This window comes from Callospermophilus lateralis, unplaced genomic scaffold, assembly GCF_048772815.1.
Source record: "Callospermophilus lateralis isolate mCalLat2 unplaced genomic scaffold, mCalLat2.hap1 Scaffold_63, whole genome shotgun sequence".
In the NCBI taxonomy this organism is placed as follows: domain Eukaryota; kingdom Metazoa; phylum Chordata; class Mammalia; order Rodentia; family Sciuridae; genus Callospermophilus; species Callospermophilus lateralis.
This window is the reverse complement of record NW_027514713.1, coordinates 10,666,509-10,681,690: the sequence shown is the minus strand read 5'-3', so window position 1 is coordinate 10,681,690 and position 15,182 is coordinate 10,666,509. Positions and strand designations below refer to the sequence as shown.

At 45.6% G+C, this 15,182-nt stretch overlaps 1 pseudogene; it reads left to right on the top strand.

Annotated features, from left to right (window-relative positions):
* Positions 1-11,477: 11,477 nt before the first annotated feature.
* Positions 11,478-15,182, top strand: part of LOC143389692 (KAT8 regulatory NSL complex subunit 3-like) — a 45,305-nt pseudogene continuing 41,600 nt past the window's right edge.

Here is a 15,182-nt window from a genome sequence, read left to right as displayed (position 1 = left end):
TAGATGTTGCTGGGGCCGCTGTGAGCCAATCATCAACCAGCAGTCTGGAAGTTTGCTGGCAGATAGAAGTTTGATGGGGCCCCTTCGGCTGTGGCTCTCAACAAGCATCCTACAGAAGAGCCCGCCATTCTAGACAGTATGGTGTTCTGTCTTGCAGAATTGAGAACTCTCCAGGGAGCACACATAAAGCCCTTGGGCCCACACACCAGTCCTCCTCCCTGGAGATGAGTGGTTTAGACATGGCTCTAGGCTGATTTCCACAGCCCAGGGAGCACAGACAGATATTGCACCATGAATTGCCTCCCCTCGAAAGAATCATCCAAACAGCAAGGGAGTGGACTGGGTTCCTTGAACTGGGACCTCAGGAGGCTCACAGAGCCTGTCACCTCCAAGATAGGGACAGTGTTGATTGGAAGTCAGGCTGATGCACATGCTCAGAGGAAGAGGGCTCCTGAGGCAGGCTTCTTTAGCCTTCATCTGGAACTACCCTGCTTGTCCCCTTCCTGTCTAACTGGTAACTCTGCCTCTCTTTTATTAGCCATCCACATTATCTGTTTCCTCTGATGAGGTTTCCTATGTTGAATTGTACAATGAAGAGACACAGGTCCTGCACCGCTCCATGCAGGAGTGAGCAGCCAAGTGTCAGTACCCTGCCCCTACCAAGGGAAGCAAGCCATGACACAGTCCCATACCACTCCTCCAAATTGTTTCTTTGCCCTACACCCACATCCTGCCCCCTCAGCCTCAACTTCAGGGATTTGAGTCCTTGCCTGGGATGTGAGGACTGACCCAGGTGCTTCCTGGCTCACTCAGGACACCTGTGTCCTAGGGTTTCTTTGATCACTCAAGAGAGTTGAGACTTCTATCACCAAAGCCATACTCCTACTACCCTAGTGAAAGGTTTTGTCCAAACCACTACCTCAACCCTCATCCTCCAGACCTGAATATTGAGAAAGAACAAGCCTGTCAGTCTTCTCTGTCAAACCACATAAACTCCATGTTTGCCCCCCTCACTTCTGACTGTCATTTCCCTACAATGGCTGTCTTTCTAATTCTGCACCTCTTCAGCCTTCACTTCCTTGGTAACTGTTCATACCAAGGATCGTGTGGTCACCCCAACCAGTGGGTAGCAGCCAAGTACGTTTTTATTGGATAAAGAGCCAAGCAGACTGCCTGCTCAGAGTGCTTTTTTTTTTCAGTGTTGATTACTGTGTTCCCTTTTGTGTCTGGAAGCAAAGTTCTTTCCCTGCTGATTGTTTTCAGTGTTGATTGCTGTGTGCTCTTCTCATGTAGAAGTAAAGTTTGTGTCACTGACAAAGCTGAAGTGTCAGTTTATTTCATTTCCTGTGGTGCCCATCACCCTGTATATTTACATCATTGTTCTGGACTCTGGGCCAGGCTTCATACCCATGTCCCTGCTTGGCCTCAGTCCTCTTCCCTCAGCCTCCATTCCCAGAGCAGGATGAGTTGGCCCTCTGGCTGGGAAGGAAGGTACAGCAGACCAGGTCAGTGTGGACCTTTCATCCCAGTTGTTCGTGGAGACAAGCAAGGTGCCAATGTATGGATCAGTTAAAAAAGAAGATAGATGGCAAAGGACAGGATCCCAGAAATGGAGGAGCAGCTGACAACAACATGTCCCTTGTAAGCTGAGGCCATGGCAGGGCAACTGCAGCCAGCATCACAATTCAGTGGGACCAGAGAGGCAGAGCTTTGGCCAGGTACTTGGGCTTGTCCCCAGGGCACAGACTATTTTTATTCAGCTCATCTAACCTCTGCTGAGCTCAACATTCCAGGTGACATACTGGACTTGATCACCTTCCCTGCATTCAGGGTCATCTAAGGTCAGCTGCCCTCTGAGGCTTTTCCAACATCTGAGGGAATTTTGAGTTTTCACATTGAGTTCTGACCAGGCTGCAGATATGTCCAGATACTGATGTCCTCCATCCTCCACAGCTGCCCTCACCCCCAAGGTGCTATGAATATCTGCCTATTTCCAATATTTAAAGAGGTTAAGGAACTGGTTTTAGGTCCTGAACAGGCTCAAGTAGGTCCTGTTTTTGGGGTAATGTGGCATTGGCCAGGAACATGCAGGATATTAGAGACAAGTAGAAATGCCACTCAGAGAGGACTACCTAACTTGTATGAAGGGGCTGGCAATGGAGTCCACACCAATGTGCCACATTGTGGGCAATCCTGGTAGTGATGGTGCCACATGTGGCCACTAGTTTTGACATGGTGTTACCTCAGAGTCTTCTCCCAGATGATTTCAGGAAGGCCAGATTCCAGGCTGCCCCATTATCACTCTAATAGAAGTCAGGCGCTCTTGTCTGGGAGCAAAAATAAGACCCTCTTTCAGAATCTGTTTCTCTGATCTTAATAGAACTGTACCAGTTTCTGCCAGCTCATGTCTCACAGATGCAGAAGGGAGTCCTCTGACACCTCCAGAGATGAAGACATTGGGGTCAACATGCAGCCACTTCCTCATCAGAAGCAGGTAGCCCCTCATGGCACACTGTTGCTCCCTCTCTCACTGCTTTCCTCTGCTCTGCCCTCCCAGAGAGGATGACCAGATGTGTGTGTTCAGGGCTGCTCCAGGACCATTCAGAGTTCCTCTCCAGCCTCAGGGATGAGGTGGTGCTCAGGGCAGGTGTGAGGTGCAGGATCCATAGCCACAGGAAGCCTCCTTTGCAGCAAGCCTCTGTTTTGAGCCTTCCATCCCAGTCGAGGTCCCCATCACTCTCCACCTCTCCATCTTCTCACAGAGAAGGAAAGAAGGTGGTGTTGGCAGCAGTTGTTCTGGGCAGCCCAGTCTTCTCAGGATCTGAAAGTCTCCACCTGGCAGGGAAGCCTGCACTGTGTGCAGTCGGTATGTCTTGCCCTGAGACCAGCATCCACCTTGATTCTGTCCCACTGCCATTGAGCTCAGCCTTCCATGTCCTCTCATCCTGGCCGTAGACAGGCCTCACTTCTATTCACAGAATTCATCAGTGCATAGGCCTTTTACCTTGGTGCTGTGTGTTATAAGTCACAAGGATAGGTGTGACACAGAGCCTGTGATACTGTCACACTGCACAGATGGTGAAAGACCCACCATATGCTTCAACCAACAGCTGCCTAGTGTCTAGTACTCTTCCTGACTGAGAACATTGGTCTCCTCCCCACTTAGGAGGGGCTGGATCAGTGTTAGTCACAGTGAGATCAGCATCTGCCAGTAACCAGGCCACCCCCATGGCCATCTGAGCCAGGAGCTTCTTCACAGACCTCTGTATAATAAATCAAGGACCCTGTCTCAACTGAGCTGGTACAGACAATGGCACCTCAGGCCCTGTAGCAGGCAGGGTAAAAGGATCCACTGTGCTTCTCTACACTGTGAGGCATTCACCATATCCCTCACTTTTCTGTGTCTTGGCCATGCTCCTGCTCATGATGAGGCTTTAGCCAGCCTCCATCTCTCTGTCATTGGCCATGTTCCTCTCCTCTATGAGTCATTGCCCCTGAACATCTACTATGAGGCATACCCCTGCTACTTCACTTTATGAAGCATTCACTGCTCTCCTCACCCCTAGGATGCATTCACTGACCTCCACCTCTGTATGAGACATCCACCCTCCTCCTTCCCTCAATGAGTCATTCCCCCCACTATTCATCCACTATGAGGCATACCCCAGCTATTGCAATTAATGAAACATTCATGCCTCTTCACCCCTAGGATACATTCACTATCCTCCACCTCTGTATGAGACATCCACCCTCTTCCTTCCCTCTATGAGGCATTCACCATATATATATATACTTGATCACCTCCCCTGTGTTCAGGGTCATCTAAGGTCAGTTGCCCTCTGATGGGAACTGATATATATATAGTATATAATTGGCCTTGCTTTTCCCCTCTATGAGGCACCTGCCCACACATTCCCTCCCCTGCCTGGTGGGAGAGGTAACAGGAATGTCATGAGACCAGATCAGCTACTTTCTCTTATCCTGCACATCGCTGGTTCCATGCATGAAACTCCAGTACATAGGAAGAGTATCCCAGAGGCACCCCACCCCACCACTCTAACCTCCTTATAGGAAGGAAACCCCATGTAGGCGCAACTCACAGCCTCTCCTTTCTCTAAGGGTTTGGGCCACATTACACTGTTTACACTTCAAAGGAGTCATTCAAAATGATCTGGAAGGGAAGGAGTACCTGCTGGCGGTCTCCACCCTCTCTACTTCTGAACACAAACATATATTCCAGGACATGTGTGGCAGGGGAAAAGCCCAGACATGCATTCTAGAACCATCATAGGGGCCCAAGAGAGAGTGCACTCTGGGCCTTGGCTCATGGCTGTCAGCAGACCCCGATAGCTTGGTGTGTGCCACCCCATGAGTGTCAATGTTGCATCATTGAGGCCAGATGCACTGCATGCACCCAGAGAAAAATACCTGAGGTGAGAACACCTCTAGCCAACTAGCAACCCACCCCCAGGGAAAAAAAATCCCCTGACTTTCATCCAGTGAGGCAACCTGAGGTCTTCCAGTGGGAGCTGTCTCCCTTACAAAATGGAAGCCCAAAGAAAAGACTTGCCTGCATATTTGTTCACCTGACTCGATTTCATTTCTATCACCAATGGGTGCAAAGATGCCAACTATCCAGCTGCTTCAAGTTAACCAGGACAGAAGTGGACACTCTGAGGGGGAAGATTTCAGTTTCAGGATTCAGAGGTCACCTCCCTAACTGAGGAAGAGATCAGCCTCCATTTTTCTTTCCTGGAAAAAGATGATCAGGGCTGGGACTGTCTCCACAGCCTCCCTCAGACCCTCCTAATGGAGCACCTCTTTCCAGATGAAAGATCAAGGTCCCTTCTGAGGTTGGCTGTTGCCCCCAGTTTGGAGCAACCCAGGGGAGACCTCACATTAGAGTCCTTCTTGGAGACAGGCTGGATGGAACAGCTCAGCTATAAGTCAGCAGAGACCACTTTATTTGGTCTCTGGATGCCTGATGAGGCTGCTGGGATCAATATTGGCACAGATACTTACAGAGAGGGAGGCAGTGGCCAGGGTAGAGGTGGCCAAGGATGGTGGCCTGGATGCTGTGTCTGCTCTCTGCTTGAGATTGTGTTGTGTCACAAATACTTGTGGATAGAGTGGCATCGGAATAAGAAGGACCCTGAAGGGAAATTAGAAGGACAGGCATGGGACAGAGCTGGCCCAAGAGCCACTTAGTGTCACATGTGTAGGGAAGAAGAGGAATGTGCATGATGCTGGGCCAAGAGGGGGTCAGATTCAGTAGTCCTGTGACAAACTGCCACCAAGGCTGCACTTTCCCACCAAGCCCTGGTGTCCAGGATGGCTAGAAGCACTGTGACCATAGACCATGTACCCTGGTATATACCTCATCATGGTTTGTGGTTGCTACCTTTCAGTGAGTTGATGCCTTCCAAAGGGTCCCTAGGCAACCTTGTCTCCACTGTCATGGAGGCCTCAGGCAGGCAGGGGAGGTACAGATCTGTCCCTGCCCCTCATGGCACAAATGTGAGGTGGGGCTTCAGAGATGTGCATTAAAAGAAATTTTTAAGGTGATCCTCGGTTTGTGGGCCTCTACTGGAGCCCTGGCCATCCTCTGTGAGGTGGGCACCCTTTCCCCAGGGAGGGACCCATGGAAGTAACAGAGCTGGGACAGCATGCCAACATTTATATCCCTTGTTATACATTGACCTTTCTCAGGTATTTTCCTACAGCATATAAAACAGACTAGAACAACTTCTGTGTCTCAGTTCTCAACAAGACAGTCTTGGGAGATGCTGTTCTGCATTCACTGAGTAACTTTTAGTGAGTATTAAATCCCTCTGAGACCAAGGCCCCTTATTTATCAGAATGAGTAGAAAACCTATGATTACATTTAAAAAGACATGGTATAGCTCAGATGGTAAGGGCTTAGCATTTATTTATATATGACCTTGTATTCCTTATATTGCCCTTGGTACTCAAGAGTTTTGTCATTTACTTTTGAACTCAGATATATGGAATTGATATTGTTCAATATAGCAATAGAATCTATGTCTCCTTAAATTATGTCAAATTCTCTATGTGAATATTTTGTTTTTTATAACTGGAAGCATTGTCCCATTGATACTGATCATAGAGGGAAGTGGCATATATGGCTAGATCTTGATGGCACCCATTAATTAGAAGTGGTCTGAATTGACTAGATCAAAACCACTAAGCACACATGAATAAAGGGGCAGACTCCCCACCAGTCATCCACATGTTTAAAGTTTCACCAACAGATGAAGCCACTTTTTGCTTCCAGACCTTTTAACACACCATTCCTTCCTTTCTCCTGACTCATCTTTCTCTATTTTGTCCATCTTTCCCTGGTAGACTCTTCCTTCAAGGTTTATGGAGCCTTATTTGAGTTCTCTCTGCTGCTTCAGCCTCATTACTCAGTCACTCTTCCCATCATTTATTGTCCTGTTGCCTTTGTTTGTTCATCTATTCACCAATTAATTTAACAAGTATTTACAAAGAACCTTCTATTGATCAGACATGATGCTGCAAATTGTGGGGGACAGGGCCTGGACCTGCATTTTCATGTCTCCGTTAATAGTTCTCCCAGACCTGTCAGCCCTCATTTTCCCTGATGTAACTGATTTTGGGTTCAAGTGCTATGCCCACTCCCTTCTGGATCATCTGTTCCTCAAATGCAGGGCTCCAAATCATGGTATTCTGTATTCCCAGTCCCAAACACAGTGCCCAGCCCTCAGTAGGTGATCAGTAAATGCTTGCAGGAGAAGTACTGGAAAACACCCTATATAAGAAGCAAGCATACTGGTTGACTGCAGGAAATGCCCACCTCCTGACTGGCCCACTTGCCTGACCTGCCCCACTCAGCCTACCTAAAAAAGAAAGGGTTATTTCCCATTTTCATCTGAATGTGATGCTGATGGCCTGCAATGGTTACCTTCCCTATGACCTGATTTTTTTGCCCAGGAGTTTTCCCCATGAGTATTCCCCTTTACACATCTTCACCTGAACCCATAGAGGAAAGGACGTGGCAGATACTGGGGGCTCAGGCTCCCCTTCTTCTATGGCAGAATTTCTTTAAGTTCTTCTAATAAACAGCATTCTAGGAACTGTGGATAGATGGAGACTCCAAGGTTACCATTGTAAGGCTCAAGACTTTGTCCCAAGATACTGGGATTTTTAAATCAGGTGTATGACTTGATGGTCAGACCTTTTTGAAAGAAGAATATTTACTAAAAAATAAATGGGGAGGTTTAGGGGTTCAGCTCAGTGGTTGAATACTTTCCTAGCATGTACAAGTTCTGGGTTCAAAATGCAAAGAGAATGGCAAGCAGAGAGATGTGTCTGGGAGTTCAGGAGGAGGCTGTCTGTCAGTGTGGTTGAGGGAAGTGACAGTGGTTGCACTAGGCAGGGAATGGGCCTGATAAGGGAGAAGTGGGGCAGTTGGTGATAGGAAGAGCTAGGATTTGGCCATTGATTGGGTGCAGGAAGAGGGGAAATCAAGGTTGGCTGTGCCTCCTGGGCAGGTGGCATGCTGGGAAGCAGACTGACCTGTAGCAGCAATGTTCAGCTGCAGGCTATGGATTGGAGGGAAGTTGGAAATGCATGGGATGAGCTTCTGGAATTCAGATGGCATCTGCAGATTTTTCCCCTGGGCCCCTCACACCCTGCTTACACTCTCCTGCACAGTTTGATTTGAACTGCAAGAGCCTCACTTGTTTAGCCAACAATCCAAGGACTTGGAAGGAGAGGTCCTTTTCTTCTCCCTCCCAGCATCTACTGGGACCTGCTTCACCAGAACTTCTCCAGCCCCATCCACAGGTGGACATTGTCCAGAAAGGGCCCTGGAGGAGCAGAGGCTGCAATGAGGATCTCAAGACCTGAAGCTGGATCTCACCTGGGTCTTGTGAACAGGAGGGGATGGCTGGGGAGCACAGCAGAGATATCAGGCAGGTCACAGGGACTTTCAACCTGGAGGTTCCTCACCAGAAAGTGCTGAGGCTTTGAGGACAGGGACCCAAGCATGTTGGCACTGGGCACCATCAACTTCTGATAGAATACCATTTTCATAGTTATGCCCAAGAGGTCTTCGTCGTCTGTAGGAGCAGTCCAGGTAGGACGTGGAGGCTGGAGCTCACAGGGTGCAGTCATTTACCCCTTTTATCACATTGTCCCCCCATGTCCAGCCACTGACTGAAAACATGGCCAATAGGAAAAGTTTAACTGAGCAAGGTACAGTGATGTGTTTGTAATCAGTGACTCAGGAGGCGGAGGCAGGAAGACTGAGTGTAAGTTCATGGTCAGCCTGGGCAACGTAGTGAGGTCCTACTTTGATGTACCTCAGTGGTACAGGGTCTCTGGGATAAAAATCCAGTACCAAAAAAAAGTTGCAATTGAATACAATATTAAGACTTAAGAAAGAAATGTGTGGCTAAAGAAAATGGTCATTTGTCCTCTCTGTCTGGGCCCTCTCCAGGCTTACAGTCCTCTCTCTGAGATGACTTGACTGGTCTTTCAGCACTCTGGTTCAGTCACTTCCCTTTCTAGACAGCTCTCCAACATCTCAGTGGTAACTCTTAGGGGCAGGGTGTCTCTGCATGGTAATTGCCATATTAAAATCTATTTGCATTCTTTTTTTCTTTTTTCTTTATACATGACAGTGGAATAGTTTACAATTCATATTACACATACAGAGCACATTTTTTCATATCTCTGGTTGTATACAAAGTATATTCACATGAATTAATGTCTTCATACATGTACTTTGGATAATGATGTTCATCACATTCCACCATCATTTCTAAACACTGTCTCCTCCCTCCCCCCGACCCCTGTGCCCTATCTAGAGTTCGTCTGTTCCTCCCATATGCCCCCTCCATACTCCAATATGAATCAGATTCCGTATATCAGAGAAAACATTTGGCTTTTATTTGAGGGGGGGATTGGTAACTTCACTTAGAATTATCTTCTCCAATGCCATCCATTTACCTGCAAATGTCATGATTTTATTCTCTTTTATTGCTGAGTAAAAGTTCATTGTGTATATATGACACATTTTTTTTATCCATTCATCTACTGAAGGGCATATAGTTTGGTTCCACAGTTTAGCTATTGTGAATTGTGGTGCTATAAACATTGATGTGGCTGGGTCGCTCTAGTATGCTATTTTTAGTCCTTTGGGTATAGTCCGAGGAGAAGGATAGCTGGTTCAAATGGTGGTTGCATTCCCAGTTTTCCAAGAATTCTCCATACTGCTTTCCATATTGCCTGTACCAATTTCCAGTCCCACCAGCAATGTATGAGTATGCCTTTCCCCCCACATCCTCACCAACACTTATTGTTGTTTGTCTTCATAAAAACTGCCAATCTGACTGGAGTGAAATTATAGCTTAGAGTAGTTTTGATTTGCATTTCTCTAATTGCTCGATATGATGAACATTTTCTCATATATTTGTTGATTAGTTTTCTGTTTGTGTTCTTGACAGGTGACAACTTCATGACCTGGGTTGTACTCTCAGTATTTGTTCATTTACAGATAAGAGAAAGCTGAAGCCTTGCCTGCTGGGATCCTACATAGTGTTTGGGAGTTGAATGTTGGAGGTGAGATTCCACTCACACCCCCAATGTCCTCCAACTACCTTCCCTTTATTCCTTAAACTCCTCAGGAAAAAGCCCTGGTACTGACTTCCCTCTATACTTCCTGGAAGGACCAACAACACTCAGAAAAACTGCATAAACACTTTTTTTTGCCATTTATTTATTTTGTGGTGCTAGGTATCTAACCCAGGACCTTTGGTGTGTCAGACAAGTGCTCTACCAATAAGCCTCATCCAGTTCTTGGTAATTATTTTTAATAGAGATTATTTATTAGAATATTTATTTATTTTTTGGTTCATAACATATTACAATTAATTTATTTTAAAATTAATTTCCTATTTTTTGTGGTTGTTTCTTCTGTTAAGAGAAATTTCTTAACTAGTGAAATATTTTTAACATTTTTGGCTCAGCTGGGGATGAGCCTAGGGCCTCACTCATACCACTTCACCTCTGGCTCATTAATAAATCCCATTAGGTCCTGAGTTTTCAATCCTGTATAGGACATAATGAGTTAACATGCATATTCCTAAAGAGTAAATCCAAGGAGGCTGCTCTGGAGGAGTGTTTGGTGCACGCCTTCCCACCCCTGCTCCGGGTCTGTGGGGATTACTAAGGCAAAGGGAGCAGCTGAGGAGAAGAAGGCAGTTATTGGGGGCTGTCTGGGTTGGCCTCATTCTGTGTGCTCCTCTTCCCTGCTAAACATGCAGGACGTGGAAATTTCTGCTTCAGAAACTAGCTTGCGTTCCTGACTTTGCTTTTTTTAACCAAGTCCCTGGAGGTGAGTCCACGCTGGACTTTGTGGCTTACTGTCCCTCCTGTTCGGTGCCTTGATCCTTTGGCATTTTGCACCGTGCCTCCTTGCCAGGGCGTGGAGGCAGTACCGTGCAAGCTCACTAGAGCCCAGCTCAGAAGCGCTAGTTGCCTGACTACTACGGGTCAACTGCAGGCTGGACCTGGGGAAGGATCCATAGTCGCGGCCCCGCTCAAGGCAGGACGTGCATACGGGGTCTGGGACTGGTGGCTGGGGTCACAATGACACAAGGCCGATCCAGGTGGCTCCTCCTCATCGTGAACCCACAGCAAACTTGGCCAAGCTGCTTGCACCCTGGAACCTCGGCCACAGCCTTCCACAGGGATCACAAGCCTTGCCTCCAGGAGGGACCCTCTCCAGGTTTGGTGGTGGGAACCCCAAGGGTGCCTGAGTCGGGGACGGTTTGCTGGGGGCTCCACTCGGCCTGGAGAAAGGGCTCCCTGGCAACGCTTGGTCCACACTGCCTCAGGGGAGCATGCCTTGTTGTCTTTCCAAGACTTCAGAGTATCCCGCAGTCACTGCAAAACGGTCAGGAGGAGGAGAGGCAACCCAAGCTGTGGTTAACTTCCTGGTGGTGGCCCACGTGGTGCGGCTTGCTATAGGGGTGCCTGTATTTGCTTTACAGAATGGAAACATGAGACCATTGACTTCTGTGGAACTCATGTTTGTGATACCTGTTGATGGCCAGATTCCTTCCTGCCCACGTAGAAAGTGTGGTGCTAGCCCAGTAAGTTCACTGCCATCCCAGGGCAAGTCTTCGTGAACCATGGAGGCAGTCAGTGCTCCAGTTTTCTGTAGAGATGGAGTATGGAGGATGTCCTGGAACCATCACTCTTTTGCTGGTGGTTCTGGGATGTCAGGAGCCCTCCCTGCATGGGCAAAGATGTTCTGTAGAATATGTGGGCAGTAGGATCTGTAGCAGGTCATGTTGACTCCCATTAGATAAAATATGTTTGGAGAATATTCAAATTCACTTAAATGGACACTTTTTGCTGCAGGTGACTGGGATGCAGATATCCATGCCTTGAGTTGCTGCTGCTTTACTGAGAGGACCCACAGGGGTGGGCAGAGGAACTTCTAGAATTCAGCTTGTCCCATGGGCACCTCACTATTCTTCCAGCTTTCAGTGCATGAAAGAGAGTGGGACCCAGTTTTTCTGGACCACAGCTATGCCAAGCCATGGAATGCCAAACCAGATGCCAGTAGTGCCCACCCCACCTGCATGATCTTTGTTACTCCCCTGAAGCAGCACCAGGATACCATGTGAGTTTGGGTTTCTTTCCTAAAGGCTACTACTGCTAGAACTGGGAAGTAAGTACTTTCATGGGGATGACTGGGAGGGTGCTGTGTGGGAAGGTTGGATGTTAATTTGGGCATCAAATATCAGGCCTAAATGTGGACATTTGCATTGAAGACTTCTCCTAAGAAAAGTTAGAAAAGCAAGACATGTAAAGTAAAATAGACAAGGGTGCCCACTTAGATAAGTCTTATATATGGAAAAAGAAATTGAAAAGGATTAAATTGATGAAAATAAATGCTGAGATCTTGATTTTAAAAGATTGCCACATACAGCAGGACACGTTGAAATGTGCCTGTAATCCCAGTGGCTCTTGATGCTGAGGAAGGAGGATTGTGAGTCTAAAGCCAGCCTCAGCAACATAGCAAGACCCTAAAGAAAGAATAAAAAATGGACTGGAGATATTGATGAGTGAGTAAGTACCTACTGGGTTCAATGCCTGGTAACAGAAAAAAAAAGATTGCCACACAGGCCATGTATGATTTCACATGCCTGTAATCCCAGCAATTTGGGAGGTAGCAATTTCAAGGCCAACCTCCACAATTTAGAGAGAACCTGTCTCAACATAAAAAGGGCTGGATTGTAGCTCAATGGTAAGGGTCCCTGGGTTGAATCCCCAGTACTATATATAAATAAATAAATTAATTAATAAATAATTGTCATACAGGGTTAGACCTGTGTCACTTTGGAGTAGTGCTGTGGTTTGCTTGACAGTGACAACAACAGTCATTTTGCATTTGCTGACCTCACACATAAATGTTAGGAGCAAATTCCCAAGACATTGCTTTCTCAATGTGACAGAACTTCCACCCATAGGTTAATCTAAAACCTTCTTAGTCTAATATTTTCAGCCAATCTGTATTATAGGGCAAGCAGCTTTCATGATATTATTATTTGATAGGAGATACAATTATATTGGCTTAAATAAACCTGTTGGCAATTGTTTTGAACTTTAAGGCAGTCTTATTTCTTACATTTTGAGACTTGTTGATATGTACTACTCTGATGATCAAATGATGCCCTTAACTACAGTATTTTGGAGACTGTTTTTTTTTTTATTTTATCTACTTTTAATCTTTCCTTAAGCACAGGCTTTAGTTTTTTTGGGAGCTAGAGATCTTGTGTTTTTCCTCTTTTGATTCCACTTCACACCCACAATTGAGTCTTTTTGGTTTTTTTTTTGGTAACCAGGGATTGAATTCAGGAGCATGCAATTTCTGAGCCACATCCCTAGCTTCATTTTGTATTTTATTTAGAGACATGGTCTCACTGAGTTGCTTAGTTTCTCAATTTTGTTGAGGTTGGCTATGAAATTGTGATTATCCTGTCTTAGCCTCCCGAGCCACTGGGATTACAGGAATGGGCCACTGCAACCAGTATTATTTGTCTTTCTTAACAAAGATGTTGGTCACCACAGAAAGGGCAGAAATCTAGAGAGAAAGATGAGAAAGATGAATTAGGATAATTGTTATGTGGTGATAAGGTATTTATTCAATATAAAAGACATTTTTGGGTAACTAGGTGATTATTAACTATGGTGTTGTATTCAGTATGTGTGGGGCTTGTCCCATTGCCTCACCTGTTTACAGTGAATGAGATGTCCCAATAGATGTGGAGATGGTCACGATGACTCCCATGCCACTCTATGACAACAAGGTGTACAGTGTTATGAATGAGTACAACTGGCATGTCATCTTTGCCAGGCTTCAGGCAGATGCCCTTCCTCCTCCAGAGGACCTGTTTTTTTCTGGACCATAGCTATGCAAAGCCATGTAGTGCTCACCCAGATGCCAGTCGTGTCCACCCCACCTGCGTGCTCTTTGTCACTCCCCTGAGGCATCACCAGAATACCATGTGAGTTTGGAATTCTTTCCTAAAGGCTACTATTGCCGGAACTGAGCAGGTGGGGATTAGAGTGGATTTTTGGAGGAATGATTGGTGGGTACTTATATGGGAAGGTTGGATGATTAATTTGTGCATTTCTGTTAAGCATATACAAATATCAGACCTCAGTGTCCACATTTGCACTGAATAATTTTCCTGAGAAAAGTTAGAAAAGCAGACATCCTAATCTCTTGGACACTGGTTATAATTTTACCTAATTTCAATCTTTCCTTAAGCAGAGGCTTTAGTTTGTTTGGAGATAGAAATCTTTTATTTTGCCTTCTATTTTGCCCTATGGATTCTACTTCACCCCACCTTTGATTCTTAATGAATTAGAGAGACCATGATGTGTTTTTTAATTTTTTTTCCTTTTATTTTGCAGTGTTGGGGATTGAACTCAGGCTCCAAACATAGCAATCCATGATGTGTTTTAAATACACATAGAATTGTGATTTGTGATTCATTTCCCAATGATTTTAGAAATTTTTGTTGTATAAGACATAGGACCTGTGACTTTAGGGAATATCTAGCATAATCTTTGCTGTTGTTGTTGTTGTTGTTGTTGTTGTTGTTTTTGGTACTGGGTATTGAACCAGGGGCACTCCACCACTGAACCACATCCCCATCCCATTTTTAAAAAAAATTATTTAGAGACAGGTCTTTCTAAGTTGTGTAGGGCCTTGGTAATTTGCTGAGGCTGGATTTGAGGTTGTTATCCTTCTGCAGCAACCTCAGGAGCTCCAAGGATTATATGCATGCACCGTGGTTCCTGGCATCCTTAACATTTGATTCAGGTTGTCTTTTGTTATTTTTGGTTTGTTTTTGTTTTTGTTTCAATGAAAGGGGAGTACTCAATTCTATGTTGCCCAGGTTACTCTCCAAGTCTTGCACCCCAGTGACCCTCCTGGGGCTGTCTATAGACATGGACCACTGTGCTAAAAGTGTAAGCTTGATGCCTCTCTCCTGAGGCATAACTGAAAAGCTCCTATAAAAAGCATTTGAAATCTTTTCCTTTTTGTTATGTAAAGCTTCTTGCTGACATTGAAACTCCTGGATTCATACTCCATTATATTATTTTTTAATTCTTTTTTTTTTTTTTTTAGTAGTTGATAGACCTTTATTTTATTTGTTTATATACAGTGCTGAGAACTGAACCCAGGGCCTCACATATGCCAGGCAAGGTTGCTACTGCTGAGCTTCAGCCCCAGCCTCGTTATATTACTTTATTTTTGAGGTTCTGAGGATTGAACCCAGAGCCTTGTGCATGTTAGTCAAGCACTGAGGTACATCTCCCACACTTTTTGAAAAATTTGTAACAGGGTCTTCCTGAGTTGCTATGGTTTGGCTTGAAATTTTAATCCTCCTGCCTCAGCTACACTAGCAGTTGGAATTACAGGTGTGTGCCACCACACCTGACTTTGTGACAGTGAGGTCCTGTAGAGTTCATTTTGTTGGTAGTTAGAAAATTATTTCCTCATATAAACCCTGTTTACATACATAGACCCTGAAAATTGGAATTTGGCATATTGCAGGAAATAATTTTGGGCCATTGTGACTGGAATATGGTGGCAGGTGGGCTGTAAG